The sequence below is a fragment of the Apodemus sylvaticus genome, chromosome 8 (genome assembly GCF_947179515.1).
Source record: "Apodemus sylvaticus chromosome 8, mApoSyl1.1, whole genome shotgun sequence".
Taxonomy (NCBI): domain Eukaryota; kingdom Metazoa; phylum Chordata; class Mammalia; order Rodentia; family Muridae; genus Apodemus; species Apodemus sylvaticus.
In genome coordinates this window covers 116,882,351-116,899,560 of record NC_067479.1, presented here as the reverse complement: position 1 = coordinate 116,899,560, position 17,210 = coordinate 116,882,351, and positions in this window count along the sequence as shown.

Below are 17,210 nucleotides of genomic sequence, written 5' to 3'. Positions count from 1 at the left end.
GTGAATTGCTTAATCCTCCTGCCTCAGCTACTGTTCTGGGATTGCATGCATTACCACCATGCCTTGCTTAAAAGCTAGTTCTTTATCATCATCGTCATCATCATCATTATTGTGTAAGCTATTATACAAACCAATGGGTTTCATTATGGAATTTTCATACATATATCTTGCTGTTGGCCTCTCCCACTGCCTGCCCTTCCCTTTCTCTCTTTCTTTTTAAAGTTTAATTGTATTTGTATAGGTGTGTTCTCTGCATATATGGCTGTACACCATATGTAAGCCGTACCTAAGGAGGCCAGAAGAGAGCACTGAACCCCTGGGACTGAGTTACTGATGATGATGAGCTGCCACATAGGTGCCAGGAGTAAAACCTTACAGAATACAGCTGTTACACTCCAACAATGGCTGTTTACTATCAGAGAAGTTGAGAACCTGGTAATTGATCCATCCATCTGCTGGGTGCCTGGACAATCCCATTCTGACACCAAAGGCCTGGGGGATTCCTAGAGAGTGCCTGCTCTTCCATCCACATCAGAAGAAGCCCATGGGGCTGGAGAGATGGCTCAATGGTTAAGAACATTGTATACATTGGAAATTAGCCCTCTATCAGATGTAGGTTTAGTAAAGATCTTTCCCCAATTTGTTGGTTGTCGTTTTGTTCTATTGACCATGTCCTTTGCCTTATAGAAGCTTTGCAGTTTTATGAGGTCCCATTTGTCAATTCTTGTTCTCAGAGCATAAGTCATTGGTGTTCTGTTCAGGAGCATTTCCCCTGTACCCACATGTTTAAGATTCTTCCCCACTTTCTCCTCTATAAGCTTCAGTGTGTCTGGTTTTATGTGTAGGTCCTTGATCCACTTGGACTTGAGCTTTGTACAACGAGATAAGAATGGGTCAATGTGCATTTTTCTGCATGCAGATCTTCAGTTCATCCAGCACCATTTGTTAAAAAATGCTATCTTTTTTCCACTGGATGTTTTTAGCTCCTTTGTCAAATATCAAGTGACCATACATGTGTGGGTTCATTTCTGGGTCTTTAATTCTATTTCATTGATCTTCTTCTCTGTCTGCATACCAATACCAAACAGTTTTTATCACTATTGCTCTGTAGTAGAGCTTGAGGTCAGGGATGGTGATTCTTCCAGAAGATCTGTTGTTATGGAGAATAGTTTTTGCTATCCTGGTTTTTTTTGTTATTCCAGATGAATTTGACAATTGCTCTTTCTAGATCTATGAAGAACTGAGTTAGGATTTTGATGGGGATTGCATTGAATCTGTAGATTGCTTTAGGCAAGATGGCCATTTTTACTATATTGATCCTGCCAATCCATGAACATGGGAGATCTTTCCATCTTCTGAGACCTTCTTCGATTTCTTTCTTCAGAAGCTTGAAGTTCTTTTTATACAGATTTTTCACTTGGTTCGTTCGGGTCACACCTAGGTATGAAATATTATTTAAGATTATTGTGAAGGGTGTAATTTCCCTAATTTCTTTCTCATCTTGTTTATTCTTGGAGTAGAGAAAAGCTACTGATTTGCTTGAGTTAATTTTATATTCAGCCACTTTGTTGAAGTTGTTTATCAGCTTTAGGAGTTTTCTAAACTCTTAAAGTCTCAGGGTCACTTAAGTATACTATCATATCATCTGTAAATAGTGATATTTTGCTTCTTCCTTTCCAATTTGTATACCTTTGACCTCCTTCTGTTGCCTGATTGCTCTGGCTAGGACTTTAAGAACTAAATTGGATAGATAGGGAGAGAGGGGGCAGCCTTGTCTGGTCCCCTCTGTCTCCAGAAAGTCAAATAACCCTATTAAAAATGGGGTACAGAGCTAAACAGGGAATTCTCAACTGAGGAAACTCAAATGGCTCTAAAACACCTAAAGAAATGTTCAGCATCCTCAGTTATCAGGGAAATGCAAATCAAAACAACACTGAGATTCCACCTCACACTGGTCAGAATGGCTAAGAGGAAAAACTCAGGGGACAACAGATGCTGGAGAGGATGTGGGGAAAAAGGAACACTTCTCCATTGTTGGTGGGATTGCAAGCTGGTAAAACCACTCTGGAAATCAGTTTGGTGGTTCCTCAGAAAATTAGACATAGTACTACCTGAGGACCCAGCTATACCACTCCTGGGCATATACCCAGAAGATGCTCCTACATGTAATAAGGACACATGCTCCAGTATGGTCATAGCTGCCTTATTTACAATAGCCAGAAGCCAGAAAGAACTCAGATGTCCTTCAGCAGAGGAATGAATACAGAAACTGTGGTATATATACACAATGGAGTACTATTCAGCTATTAAAAACAATGAATTTATGAAATTCTTAGGCAAGTGGGTGGAACTGGAGAATGTCATCCTGAGTGAGGTAACCCAATCACAAAGGAATGCACATGGTATGCACTCACTAATAAGTGGATATTAGCCCAAAAGCTCAAAATAAACAAGTTACAATTCACCCAGCACAGGAAGCTCAAGAAGGAGGACTTAAGTGAGGGTGCTTTGGTTCAAATTATACACAGAAGCAATAAGGGAGACAATATGTGGAGTGGAAACTGAAGTAAAAGTCACCCAGAGACTCCCCTACCTGGGGATTCATCCTATAGACAGTCACCAAACCCTGACACTCCAACAAGAAGCATATTCCAAAAGGAGCATGCCATGGTTGTCTTTGGAGGGCCTCTCCCAGAGCCTTACAAATACAAAGACAGATGCTAGCAGCCAACCATTGGACTGGGCATGGGGTCCCCAATGGAGGAGCTGAAGGGGTTTACAGCCCCATGGGAAGAACAAAGATTTCGGCCACCCAGAAGCCCCAGGACTCCCAGGACTAAACCATCAACCAAGAGGTACACAAGGTTCCTGCCAAAAATGTGGCAGAGGAATGCCTTGTTGGGCATCAGTGGGAGGAGTGGTCCAACAAAGGGAAATCGAGGGGGGGGGAGGTGGGAATGGGTCAGGTAGAAGGGTATATACGTGGAGGCAGGGGTGGGAGGAGGGGTTTGGGGTCTCTGGGGAGGGGGGAAATCGGGGAAGGTTTTACCATTAGCAATGTAAATGAAGAAGATATTCAATTTTAAAAATCTAAAAAAAAGAAAAAAAAAAAGAAAAAAAGGAAAAAGCACTGTCTGCTCTCCTAGAGGATCTGGGCTGGGTCCTCAGCACCATGTGGATGCTCACATTGGAAGACCAAAGAAGCTGGTTCCAGCATCTGCAGCAGCAACAGCACAGGGTGGATGACCTCGGGCGTGGGAGGAAGGCAAGCCACCCATCCTCAACAGCTCTCCTTTCATGTCCTTATGTCTGGCCTGTCACTAGAAGGCACTGACTACATTTGGGGGGGGGGGGTCTTCTCACATTAATTAAGACAATCAAGACAATTCCCCGTATGTGCCAATAGGAAAACCAGCATAGGAAATCCCTCTCAACACTCTCTTCCCAGATAGGTCTAGGTTGTCAAGATAATTAAAGTTGGGGAAAGTCTCATCCGCCACTTGAGAAGATTCTGCACAGAGAGGAACAGGATGGGCATAACAGCAGACACCTGTCATCCCAGTTCTTGGAAGGAAAAAGATCAGAAATGCAAGGCTGACATGGGGCACAAGGCCAGTCCAGACCACATAAGACCCTGCTTCAGACAGATGAAAGATGAATAATAAAATAATAATAATAATAATGGAATAAACAAGCCGACACTAATTAATTGCCATGTCGTACAAGGGGCAAGAAGCTCCTTACATTTTGAAAGAGATGAGTGACTGCTTCAATGTGGGCCACAGGTCTCCAGGAAGACAGCGCAGTTAGAACTGCCTGACCATCTGACACTCTGCCATCTCAACGCTCCAGACATACATAGTTTTATGACAGCCTGTAAAATATTGAGAAACATATCATGGAAAAAGAGAGTATATAACACAGAGACCACTTAAGATTAATAATAAACGAAGCACAAAGCATTTTATAAAAGAAATAGCAGTGTGTAAAGGCTCGGCATCACTGGGTATGAAATATTTGACATTTTATTGTAGAAATGCCAACATACAAATTATCCTGTTCATTTTTTCATTACTGTAGTTCTCTATTTCCCCATATAATGTCGTGTAAACATTTTATCAGAAATGCTAAAGAAACCCCACCATTAACACACTAGGAATTTGATTGCAGATATAACAGCCTTGGGCAACCAGATGGTTATGCTGGTTGCTGGACTCAGCAAGGTGACTGACTATGAGGAAGTACGGAGCAAGTTTGAAATGCTACACCGATACGAGCCCTAGCTCCTTTTCCAGGGGGCCTGAGTTTGAATGTTACCACTCATGTTGGGGGTTCACAGCTGGCTGTACTTCCAGGTTCGGGAGATGTGGCACCCTCTTCAGGCTTCTTTATGCACCTGTAAATATGTGACATATACACAGAAACACACATACACATAAAAACATTTTTAAATCTTTAAAAAAAAATAGCTAGGCAGTGGTGGCATATACCTTTAATCACAACACTGGGGAGTTTAAGGCCAGCCTGATCTACAGAATGAGTTCCAAGACAGCCAGGGCTACATAGAAAAACCCTGGTTCGAGAGCTTGGGGCCTATTTGAAAGATAATTGGCCACAGAACACCCACTCACAGCCTTGGGCTTGGGTCTGGAGCATGTAGACCAAGGAGGGAGAGTTGGGTCATAGTGGAATCTAACCTAGACCCATCTGTCTACAAATCTACAGTGTAAGAAGAGCGTAGGCAGGTCACTTGGGCCAGAGGCCCGACCTTCTGTCTCTGGTGGCTGTTCAGTCACGGGAGAACTCTCATACCTTCTTGTGCCTCAGTTTCTTCACCTGTGACAAAAGCAGGGTAATGTTATGACAGAGTGGTTTAGCATGGGAAGTCCCTAGCATAGAAGCAGCCATAGTGCATGAGAGCTTGCTGGGTCAACAGTAGACCCTGCGGAAGCCTGGCTGGGTCAGCAGTAGACCCTGCGAAAGCCTGGCTGGGTCAGCAGTAGGACCCTGCAGAAGCCTGGCTGGGTCAGCAGTAGACCCTGCGGAAGCCTGGCGGGGTCACCAGTAGACCATGCGGAAGCCTGGCGGGGTACCCCTGACAGCTCCCCTGATTGTCTCCTCTCCTGTGACTGCCACTGGCTTGCCTTCTGCTCCACCAGTTATCCTGGCCGTTCCTGTTCCCACAACCTTCAGGGCTTCATGGCACTTCAAGCCATCGCCTCAAATCCCCAGTACGCTCCCAGCCCCTCCGATCTGTACATGTTACCTCTTTAATGTGTTTACCACCATTTGAAGTTTTTATTAAATTGTATTTGTTCGTGGAAAGCCCAAAGTCCCCCACTACCAAATGTGGCCAAGTTTCCCACATTTGGGGATAGACTGGAGGTGTCAGCACATCCAGAGCTGAATGGATAAACCTCACCCTGGGAAAACTACCTTCGTGGTCAGGGCATTTCCTCTGACAGGTGAGTATTCAAATATACATATACATATACACATAATTTTTTGAGGCAAAGTCTCCCCTGTGTAAGACAGACCAGACTTGAACTTACAATCCTCCTGCCTCACAATCCCAAATGCTGGGTGTGATGGTTTGTATATGTTTGGCCCAGAGAGTGTCACTATAAGAAGGTGTGGTCCTGTTGGAGTAGGTGTGTCACTGTGGGTGTGGGCTATAAAACCCTCATCTTAGTGCCTGGAAGCCAGTATTCTGCCAGCAGTCTTCAGATGAAGATGTAGAACTCTCAGCTCAGCCTGCATCATTCCTGCCTGGATGCTGTCATGCTGCCTCACTGGACTGAATCTCTGAACCTGTAAACCAGCCCCAACTAAATATTATCCTTATAAGAATTGCCTTGGTCATGGTGTCTGTTCACACCAGTAAAATCCTAAGACCCTGGGCTGACCAGCCTTATCATGCTGTCTGTCACTTTTTGAAATTATTACATTTTATTACCCGTTATAGGTCTCTGTAACTACCTTGTCCCAGTTTGCCCGGGATGTATGAAGACTTCATTCTGAAAGGCCAATGTTCTAAGCTTCTTATGAACCCCATGCTAGTGAGTGCAGTCAAAGTCTTTGCTCAGGATAAGTTATCTGAGTTCAGGGACTAGGCCACTGCTACCCCTGTGCTGGACATCAGCTATCCCATATCTGCTCCTACTTCATATTCCTGGAATCAATGAAGAATCAAGCAATGAATGCAATGGGAACTCAGGAGAAAACACTCCTGGGGAAGCACAGCTATCCCACCCACTCAGTAAGACAGGACTGCTGACACCGTTTCCTCACCTGCCAAACCAACCCTGCTGCTCTGAGACTGACCACCTGGTTCTGGCACATTCACTGATGTTTAGATTCCTGTCTCCATGGCCACCGAGACAGTTTCAAGGCCAGTAGCTGCTTTACACCCCAAGATTAACACAATGTCTGGAAATGGGGCAATCAAGGCTAGGTATACATTTGGAAGTCAACACAAAGCACATGTCATTTGCTTGTGGACTGAATGCTTAAAAACAGAATGTCACAAAATCACATGGCTTGTTGGGGCTCTGAGCTTTCCCTCACCCTGAAAGCTGTAGTCAAAGGAAGATTTCACACACACACACACACACACACACACACACACACACACACACACACAAACCTTCTAAACAATCAGAACAAGAGAAGTTAGACGACGTTCCACAGAGCTAAGAAGTGTAGATGGCCAAACATTGAGAAATAAAAAGCAAAGACAGGTTTCTGTTTCCCTATAAAGTCCCACCACCCAGAGACTTAGGGCAAATATAACAGAGATGAAAAGGATAAGAAGGAAGTCCAGAATTCCCTTCCCCTAAAAGACCTCCCTCCCCCCGCCCCCACTCCTGCTCAGTAGCTGTAGGTGGATACATTGTTAAGTATTTGAGTGCCTCCCCTGTGGGACTATGAGAGTTGTATCCAATTGTCTCCAGCTATTAGAAGGGAATGTTATTTCTACCCAGACTTGCTCCTGAGACATTTGTTACCTTACTCCTGATGATCAGCCTGGTCCTGAGTGGCGTAGCTGTTCTCCTAGGCGGTGTAATTAAGTGGGCATGTTGTTCATGGTGAGTGAGTTAATCAATTTCAGTTGAGAGGTTAGTTCCTGCTGTTCCCAGGGTTTTTACAGTGGGGCAGAATTACTGGTTCTTCATCCATCAAAACAATGGGGACTCAGAACAACTTGAGGACTCGGAACAACTTCTAGGGAAGCTGTCTAGGGCTGGGATGTAGCTCAGTGGTTGTGATAGCTACATTTATGTCAACTTGACACAAACCATAGTCATCTGAGAGGAAGGAACCTCAGTTGAGAGAATGCCTCCATAAAACTGGGCTGTGGTCCAGCCTGCAGAGCATTTTGTAAGTTAGTAATTGATGGGGGAGGCCCAGACCATTGTGGGCGGGGCCATCCCTGAGCTGGCGGGCCTGGGTTCTATAAGAAAGCAGGCTGAGCAATCCAAAGGGTGCAAGCCAGTAAATAAGCAGTACCCCCTCATCACCCCCTCATGGTCTCCACATCAGCTCCTGCCGCTGGGCTCTAGTCCTGTTTGAGTTCCAGTCCTGACTTCCTTCAATGATAGACTACAGTGGGGAAGAATAAGCCCAATGAACCCTTGCTTCCTAACCTGCTTTTCAGTCATGGTAATCGTTGAAGCAATAGAAACCCTACGTAAGACAGTGGTGGAGTATGTATTGAGCCTGCCAAAGATCCTAGGCTCGATCTCAGCAACGCCAAAAACTGAACTCTAAAGATATGTGACCACAATTTAACTTTAGATATTAACACTTAATATTTATCTTTGAAGCCACAGGGTAAAATATTTCAAAATATAACCCTTTAAATAAGAGGGATAGGAACTTTGGACTGTGTACTGCAGAATAACGGTCCCCACATCCTGCGGATGGCATCATAACCAGTGCTGTCTCCACTACAAGGAACTGTTCCGAGCCCCTGGCTCTCAGGGAAATCCGCCTCGTTGGTCCCTTCTTGAAAACCCCTGTTCTGGACAACCTCTCTCCAGACTTTACTTATCCTGATGCTGTGATCCTGTTTTGGACCAGGAAATCCCTCCAATGTCTTCATTCTGTGCTGATCCTGATTGGTCTCTCATCACACGAACCCTTCAATCTAAATGGCAAACTTTTGCAGGCAGGTCCTGTGCACTATTAATTACTTACTGAATTCTCCCCAGAGCCCAACAGTGTTCTGCTCAACACCGAAGCTCAACAATTAGTCATTAAATTGAATCTAAGTGGAGATTGGGAACACCTTGTCTATATAACAAGTTCTAGGCCAGTCAGGGATGCAAAGTCAAACCCTGTTTAAAAAATAAAATTGAACCCAAGTGGGACAGAGTTTCTGAAATTGACAGGAGCAATGCAGTAAGCTGAGAAAAGCGTGTGTCAGAGGTCAGGGCAGAGGTCCTAGTGGTTAGGTCAAACATTTTGCATCAATAAGCACAGTGTGTGTGTGTGTGTGTGTGTGTGTGTGTGTGTATGTGTGTGTGTGTATGTGTGTGTGTGTGTGTATGGCATGCATGTGTGCATGTGAGTGCATGTGAGTGCATGTGTGTATGTATGTGTGCATGTATGTGTGCATGTGTGTGTGTGTGTGTGTGTGTGTGTGTGCATGTGTGTGTGCCTGCTGTCATGGTGTCATCTATGTGGAGATTTGGAATCTTCATTTGAATGTTGTCTCTTTCAGAACCGTTCAGAGGGGAACCTAGTATGTAATTCTTGTATGTGTCAGCCACAGGGCTTACACAAGTCACTTGGATACCAGAAAACAGGATTCTAGGAATGGATGTGGACTGAGTACTATGGGACATGTTTGATCATAAGACACCACAGGGAGGAAAAGTCTCCGGTCTCCATGGAAAAATGTATCCCCTCTTGCACCAGCTGTGTGAGGGAGGAGGCTGGGGAAATATGTCATAATTTGAACCTCTGCCCAGAGGATAAGTTGTGTCATTTTTTCTGCAAAATCTGTGCTGCTGGCTGACAGCATGGAATTTCCTCCTAGTCTGAGCTGGCAACTGCTCATGCACGTAGCCAATCTGGCTGTGCAAAAGCAGCAGCAGCTTGGATCTGCTAGAGGGAGGAAGCGGGGAGGGGGACAGCTTGTTTCTGCAGCAGAGAGCATCTGCACTCAGCAGTTACCAAGTTCCACTCATTCTATGTGATTTCACCTTCAGTGTTCGCCACCACCACCCATCTAACCATCCCACCATCACTAGTAACTCACTAGCATACCTGACACTAGACAAAAGTCCTAGATCAAGTCCTGCCTGGACCTAGAGCTGTGGGTCTGTTCTTCTACCCTACAGAGCCTGAGACAGGGTGCTGGATAACCACGGAGGCTGTGGTGGCTCCCATAGGCTCATACTTATTGAATGCTTGGTCACCAGGGAGAGGGACTATTGGAAAGGATTAGAAGGCTTGGGAGGCGTGGCCTCGTTGGAGGAAGTGTATCGCTGGAGATGGGCTTTAAAGATCTGTCTCACTCTGCCTGCAGATCAGAATATAACTCTCAGCTCCTGTTCCAGCATCTGCTTGCTGCCATACTCCCTGCTGTGATGATAATGAACTGACCCTCAGGAACAGTAAGCAAGCTCTCAACTAAATGCTGTCATTTATAAGCATTGCCATGGTCATGATGTAGGTCTCAGGATCATTTGCAAAGATGCTGTCTAGCTACTACAATAATCTTGACTGTCAACCTGACTGGACCAAAAGATTTCTAGAAGTAGTAAGGCTTACTTCTGGGTAACTGGCGTAGGACAATAATCACTTGTTCTCACAGCTGTATGGGTCAGCGGGAAGCCAGGTCACATCATCTCTGCTGCCTTTGCCTCTCTTCTTCCTCCTAAGACTTGAAGTCTGGGCTGGGGAGATGGCTCTGTGGTTAAGAGCACTGACTGCTTTTCCAGAGATCCTGAGTTCAACTCCAAGCAACCACATGGTGCCTCACAACCATCTGTAATGGGATCTGGTGCCCTCTTCTGGTGTGTCTGAAGACAGAAACAGTATACTCATATACGTAAATAAATAAATCTTTGGGGGGAAAAAAGCACTTAAGGTCTAGCCTTGGAAGTTTGCTATTGCTAAAATCCCTTTCCAGAAGGAAATGTGAACAATGTCCACCCTCCTCCTAGCTCTCAAGGATAAACAAAGGCACTATCCCACCAAAGTCACTGTAGAGAACTGGTGGGTTTACTAGAACTCTTTACTTAGCATGGGTGAGATGTTACTTACAGGGCCACATAGCCACATAGGTGAAGCAGCCCCCTTTCCTAGTCTTCCTGGGCCTATCTAGTCTAGTCCCTCCTTGAGGCCACATGCAGTTAAGGCAGAGCTGCACAAGTGGTAGAGAGTGGTTAGATTCTCAGGTAAGGGTGTCATGACCCCTCTACTCCTCTACATGAGTGGGTATAAGTCATCAACAAACCCAGCTGGTATAATCCCTTTGCAAGGAGTGGTCACAGCTGAAGTCCTGAGATGGCAAATGCTTGGCCTGGAGGAGTCACTGGCAGTTCCGGAGGAAAAGAACCACATACAATCACACCACAAGCCTCTAGTGACACTGAGTATGCCAGTATTCCATTAGCCAAAGCACCCGACCCAGTCAACTACAAAATGAAGACCAAAGCAGGAAGGGTGTGGCTATACAGAGGGCCAAAGAGTTGGATGAACAGCGTGTCCTTGTCCATGAAGCAGGCTGTGGGTGGTGTTGTGTGGTCTGCCTGAGCGGTCCAGGACCAGTAGCTCTCTCATCACAGGCACAGGTGACAGTCTGACTCAGGGTGACTTCCGGTTTCTCTGAGTCATACATTTCTCTTCTAGCCTAATTATCTATGAACAACATGGCCAAAAAGACACTCAGCGGACTGCCCGCCATCCCGTGAGTGGCCACGCTGCTTGTTTGACCTTTCTTTGTGCCTCACTCATGACGACAGAATCCAGAATCCTCATCACAGTCCTCCAGCTGTACTGACTGTGGCAAAGATGCCCAAGTGTTCTTCAGAACCAGGAGGCCATGGGGAGGCGGAGCACCCAGCAGGGAGCACTGACCACAGCGCAGTGATTCGAAAACAGATGCGAGTGAAGCCTTGCCCAGAAGTCCCAGCTCTTCAGGTTCAACCTAAGATTCTTACCCTTAAAATAAACATAGTCTTAGAAAGTACTTTCTGGAATGGTCATTTTATTTGCTCTGTTTGTGCTTATTTTTTCAAATTGTGTGTGTGTGTGTGTGTGTGTGTGTGTGTGTGTGTGTAGTAGCTGAGAAGGTTATCAAACTAGTAAAACGGTCATGTTAGGAGAGAAGGGCAGGCAATGACAAACAGGTAGAAAGCAAGGAGGAGCTCTGTAGAGAGGGAAGGAGGCCATGGGGAGGTGGAGCACCCAGCAGGGAGCACTCAGCGCACAGAGCAGAGTCACTCTGCTCAAGGCAGCTGGGAGTCAGTGCGAAAGAAAGGAGGGGGGGATCAGGATCCCCTTATATGCTTCAGGGGCCCCTTCCCCTGCGACCTACTTCTATCAAAGACAACTCCAATACCTGGAAATAGAAACAACAAACCAGGCACCAGGTCGTCAACTCCTTAGGAACCTTCCAGGTCCAAATGGAAGCAGACCCTGAGCCCGAAGTCCCCAGCTATGTTCCCCAGAACCACGGTCTACAGAAACTGTAACACACATAATAAAGGCTCATTTTTACTTGGAGGCACCATAGCATGAGGCTTTTTTTTTTTTACGCAGTAGTAGTTACTACTTTAGATAGAGAGGTGGTTTATGGGTAAATGCGTGCTGTGCAAGCGTGAGGACCTGAGTTCAGATCCCTAGCACCCGCATACAAGTCTGCAGGGCTGGTGCTCTTTTGTTATCACTGGGACATGGGGGCACGTTGTTGTTGTTTTCTTTTTTCCATTCGCACGTGTGCGGTGCTAGGAATTGAACTCGGGCCTTGCATCTCTGTCACCATCTTGAGAAGGCTGCTTAGACAAAAGGGCGCACAGATCTGGAAATGTTTCATGCCCTGGGGACTGCAGTGCCGGCAGAAGAGGTCCCAGCCCTTTGAAGAGATATCAGGAGGGATGACTGGAAGGAGGAAAAGGCTGAGAACAAAGATCCTGAAATGGGTTGAAGCTGGGAAAGGAAGAACACAGAGAATAGCAGTGTGTGTGTGTGTGTGTGTGTGTGTGTATATGTATGTGTGTGTATGTGTGTATATGTGTGTGTATGTGTGTGTATGTGTGTATATATGTGTATATGTGTGTATGTGTGTGTATGTGTGTATATATGTATGTGTATGTGTGTGTGTGTGTGTGTGTGTGTGTGTGTGTGTGTGTGTGTGTGTGATAATGTCCAGACCCCTCTCTTTGGGACACCTGATGTAAAAAATAGAGCCATAAGTGTTGGTGTCATGGTATTTGCCAATAATTCTAGTGTTGGGGAAGCAAAGGCAGTGGGATTTCTCTACATTCCAGTACAACCTAGTCTATATGAGTTTGAGGCCAGCCTGGTCTTTACATAGAGAAAGTTTTGGGATATCCAGGACTGCAAAGTGAGACTTATTTATAAATAAATGAGTGGAGTAAGTGGAAACAGACTCATGGCTTCACGCAGCAGTATCTTCCAAAGCAGAAAGAGATGACAAATCCACTGTACGGTGCACAATGAAAGACTCTTGTAGCAGTGCATAAATTAAAGTATAGTTGATATCTCACGGTTGATTTGACATAGATTTCCTCATCTTCTACTTTCTAATACATATGTGTGCTCTCCGGGTTGCCCTATGATCCAGAACTGGCTACTGGAGTCACAAGTCAGAGCAAAATACACAAGGACCGAAAGAGGCCTCTCACTTAGACTGCTTCCTGGTGAGGAGGCTAGGTTGACTCCATGACTGGCTTCAAGATGGCAGCTAAGGAGACTAGACCCAAATCTCTGTTTCCAAGAACTGGGCAAGTCCAGGCAAGTCCAGGCCTCATAGGCTGCCCTGCCACCTGGCCTGAGGCAAGGACAAGCAGCAGTTTCCAGACTTCCTCAGCAGCAGTTTCCAGACCTCTCCAGCAAGTTTCCAGCCCCCAAACCCCGGTAATGGAATGTCTATAGAAATGGAACCAACAGATTAACATCGAGGTCACCTACCCCAGAATTCCCTAGTGGCTTTACATCAGGCCTGCAAGCTCACTTGGGTGTCTGTCTGTCTTGGTAATGGAAGACCCCAGCATGCAGGACTTCTGTAGAATAAAACACTCTTTGGGTTTACATACTATTTGAGCCCAGGGTATCATTCTTTGTCAAATCATGGACCCTTATACTGGAAGGCCTAAATTAAGCCATCTTATCGAACAGAATCAAGTTACAAACTTATATTTAGCAGCAAGATTCTGAGTAATCAAATTGATTGGTGGATTGATTGATTTTGATACTAGAGATGAAACCCAGAGATCTATATACAGTAGGCAAGGACTCTGCTAAAGCCACTCCGAAGCCCTAGGTTATCGTTTTTAATCTTGGTCATGGTGTGCCCCATAAGAAAGGAGGAAGTGGAGGAGAGATGCAGGAGCAGCAGCTAGCCATCTCTGTTTCTAGGCTCTCAGGAGAATGGCTGTCTTCGCCAGCTCTGCCTGCTTTGTCTAGCCCCTTCCAGGGCAAAAGACAAACCTAAGGGCAAAAGCATCCTAGTTTTGACAGGGTGATTATTTATTTAGCAGCTTTAGGACCAAAGCCAATTAAGAAGAAAAGAGTGGAGACTAGCTGAGCACGCTCCGGTGCAGGGCAGTGGAGGGCGCATCTGTGGGTGAACGACTGACAGACAGACAAGGAGGGGCTTATCTTCTTCCCAGGCTCAGAGGCTGTGGCTATTAGAATGAGAAATGCCCCCACAGGCATTTAGGCACAGGCATTTGGAGGCCTGGTCCACAGTTGGTGTTGCTGTTTGAGGAGGTTTAGGTGATGCTGCTTTGCAGGAGGACGGTCCTCACCGGAGACAGGCGTTGAGATTACATCACCACAATATTTCCAGTTCATTTTCCCTGCCTCGTGCTTGTGGTTGAAGGTGTGAGCCCCCAGCTGGCTTCTCTTCTCCCGCAGCTGTGCCTTCCACGTGAGGCTGTCTCCCTGCCATGATGCTCTTCCCATTCAGTAGCAGTAAGCCCAAACAAATTCTTTCTTCTATAAGGTCCCTTGGTCATGGTGTTTTATCACAGCAACAGCAAAATAACTGACACAAAGGATACACTCTCCACTATGCGGGGGAGACGGGGCACATGACACGGGAATGGCCATGGGCGGGGGCAGCAGGAAGTGAGGCTGGAGGCTCACATCAGAGTCACTCATCACGGTGCTCCTTCCGTGACTGCACATGCCATTCACAGCAGACCAATGCATACTTCTCTGACCACCACAGGAGTTCAGCAGTGCCCAGCTGTGAGGTCAGTATGGTCCATCTAACAGTATCTAGAGCCACTAGGAGACAAGTGTCTGGCCACACCGAAGAGGGATTTATTTAGATTGGGTTAATTAAGGTGGGAAGATCCACTGTGACCGTGGAGCTAAAGTTCAGGACTGGATGAAACAGAGAGATTGAGCTAAGCACCAATAGTCAGAACTCTGCTTCCTGACGGTGGATATAACATGACCTCATGCCAGCCGGTCTCACGTCGATTTAACACACAAACTGGAGTCATCTAAAAGGAGGGAACCTGAGCTGAGAAAACTCCTCCACCAGACTCAACTGTGGGGCGTTCTCCTAGTTAGTGATTGATGGGGAAGGGCCCCACCCATTTGGGTGGCATTGCCCTGGGCTGGTAGTCCTGGCTTCTATAAGAAAGCAGACCGAGCAAGCCATACGGAGCCAGCCAGTAAGCAGCACCCTCCATGGTCTTCGTACCAGCTCCTGCCTCCAGGTCCCCGCCCTGCTTGAGCTCCTATCCTATTATTGACTTCCTTCAATAATATGCAGCAATGTGGAAGTATAAGCCGAATAAACCCTTTTCTCCCCAAGTTGCTTTGGTCGTGGTGTTTAATCACAACAATAGTCACCCTAACTAAGACACACTTCAAGCTCCCATTGCTGTAAGCCCCACCATGATGGTCTGTACCCTTGAACGGCGAGCCAAACCTTTTCTTCCATCCATTGCTTGCTTGAGGTATTTTATCACAGCAACAGGAATAGTGACTAAGACACCAACCTATACCATTTCTAGTTCAAGATTAGATCTCAAGATTGGGTGTACCAAGGCCAACTTGCCACAAGCCTGCATACCGTTACCAGAGGGAGAGGCCATGAGCCCAGGCCATTGCCCTAGCACACTTGTCCTGCTATAACAAAACGTAGTTGATGGTATCCATTACCTTTCGCCTCTTGGGTAAGAAAACACCCAAAGAAACGAGTTGAAGAAGGAAGAATTTGTGTCAGTCTATGGCTTAAGGGGCTATAGCACACTGTATTAGTCAGGGTTCTCCAGAGTCTCAGAACTTTTGGAATGTCTCTATACATTAAGGGAATTTATTGTGATGACTTACAGTCCGTAGTCCAGCTAACCCAACTGTGCACAGCTGTGGATGGAAAGAATCTATTAGTTGCCCAGTTCCGTGAGGATAGTTGTTTAAGCTGGTTTTCTGTGGAAGTGGGTTCCAACAGATGTGCTGGCAAGTAAGTGCAAGCAGGCGAAGAAGAGTGAATCTTCCATCTTTCAATGTCCTTATGCAGGCCTCCTCTAGAAGGCGTGGCCCAGAGTAAGGGTGTGTGCCACCACGCCTGCATCTGGGACTTGCTTTGTCCCAGGCTGAACTTGAACTCAGAGATCCCCTTGCCTCAGGATCCTGGGACTAAAGGCCTGTACTACCTTGTCTGAGCCTAAGCTTTTCACTCTGCCTCAAGATCTCCATGCCAAGATCCAGGTAAGAAACATGTGCCTTCCGGCCTCAAGATCTGGACCACAGGTGAGCCCTCCACTTCTGGCTTGTAGTTCATTCCAGACAGACTCGAGTAGACAACCAGGAATAGCAGTCACACCCACCACGGAGGGATCAGCATGGCAGCAGGAACCTTTCAGGGCTACTGCGTCAATAACATGAGGTGGCTTGCTCGTTGCCTAAGCAATCAGGCAACAGAGGACAATGAATGCTGACCTTCAGCTGGATTTCTCCCTTTGCCCTTTTATTCTGTCTGGGAATCCCACCCGTGGACAGACAGTACAGCCTACATTTGAGGCACATTTCCCCTGTCAGTTTATTCTGAGGAAATTCCCTTACATATACATCCATCCAGCGGTAGGCCTCACCCAATACCTCAGGCTTCTTTTTTTAATTTCTTGAGACAGGGTCCCTGTGTAGCCTTGACTGTCCTAGAACTTGCTCTGTAGACCAGACAGGCCTCAAACTCAGAGATCCATCTGCCTCTGCCTCCTGAGGGCTAAAGGTGTGCGCCACAATGGCCAGCCCCTTAGACATTTCTTAACTAAGTTAAAGTGGTAATTGAAAATAACCACCAAACTTACAAACAGTGGACGTTTATTACTCATGGGTCCAGAAGTTGGGGAGTCCAGTGCTGGCAGCTCCTGCGTTTGCATCATAGACAATGTCTTCTCCCTATACTTTCATAGACCAGAGAGGGATACACATCCCAAAGGATGCCCCTCTCTGACCTCACCCATCTCTCCTCATTTGGCAGGTGTTGCTGCCTACTTTCTGGGTTTTAAGGCCTGAATGGAGTCAGCCGTGCTAAGGTCTGGGGACTTGTTACACAATCTCAAAAACAAATAAACCAAAAAGATCACAATTTGCGCCTCACGGGCTGAATGCTGCCTAATCATAAACACTGCAAGGAAAGCTCTTCTTAGGCCTGCGTCCACGGAGAGGGAGTGCCCCGGCCACCTGCAGGATCTCTGTGACCTCGCTTGACATCTGATGCCAGCCCTCAGCCTCAGCACCCAGGATCTGTCACCCTGTGCGATTTTACAAGAAAATGAAGTGCAAGAAATCAGCACTTCCTTCTTGATAGAGGAAGACTGGGGCCTGGCCACGGTAATATTCTTGTTCAGGAGTTTTTGGGGTGAATGGGTGACACGAAGACCAACGACAAAGAGAAATGAGGGTGTAAAGATGAGCCCGCCTGCAGGCGGAAGACCGCTAACGTGGCTCGCACCTCGCTTACTGGGCCGTGTTGGACGAGCAGCTTGCGT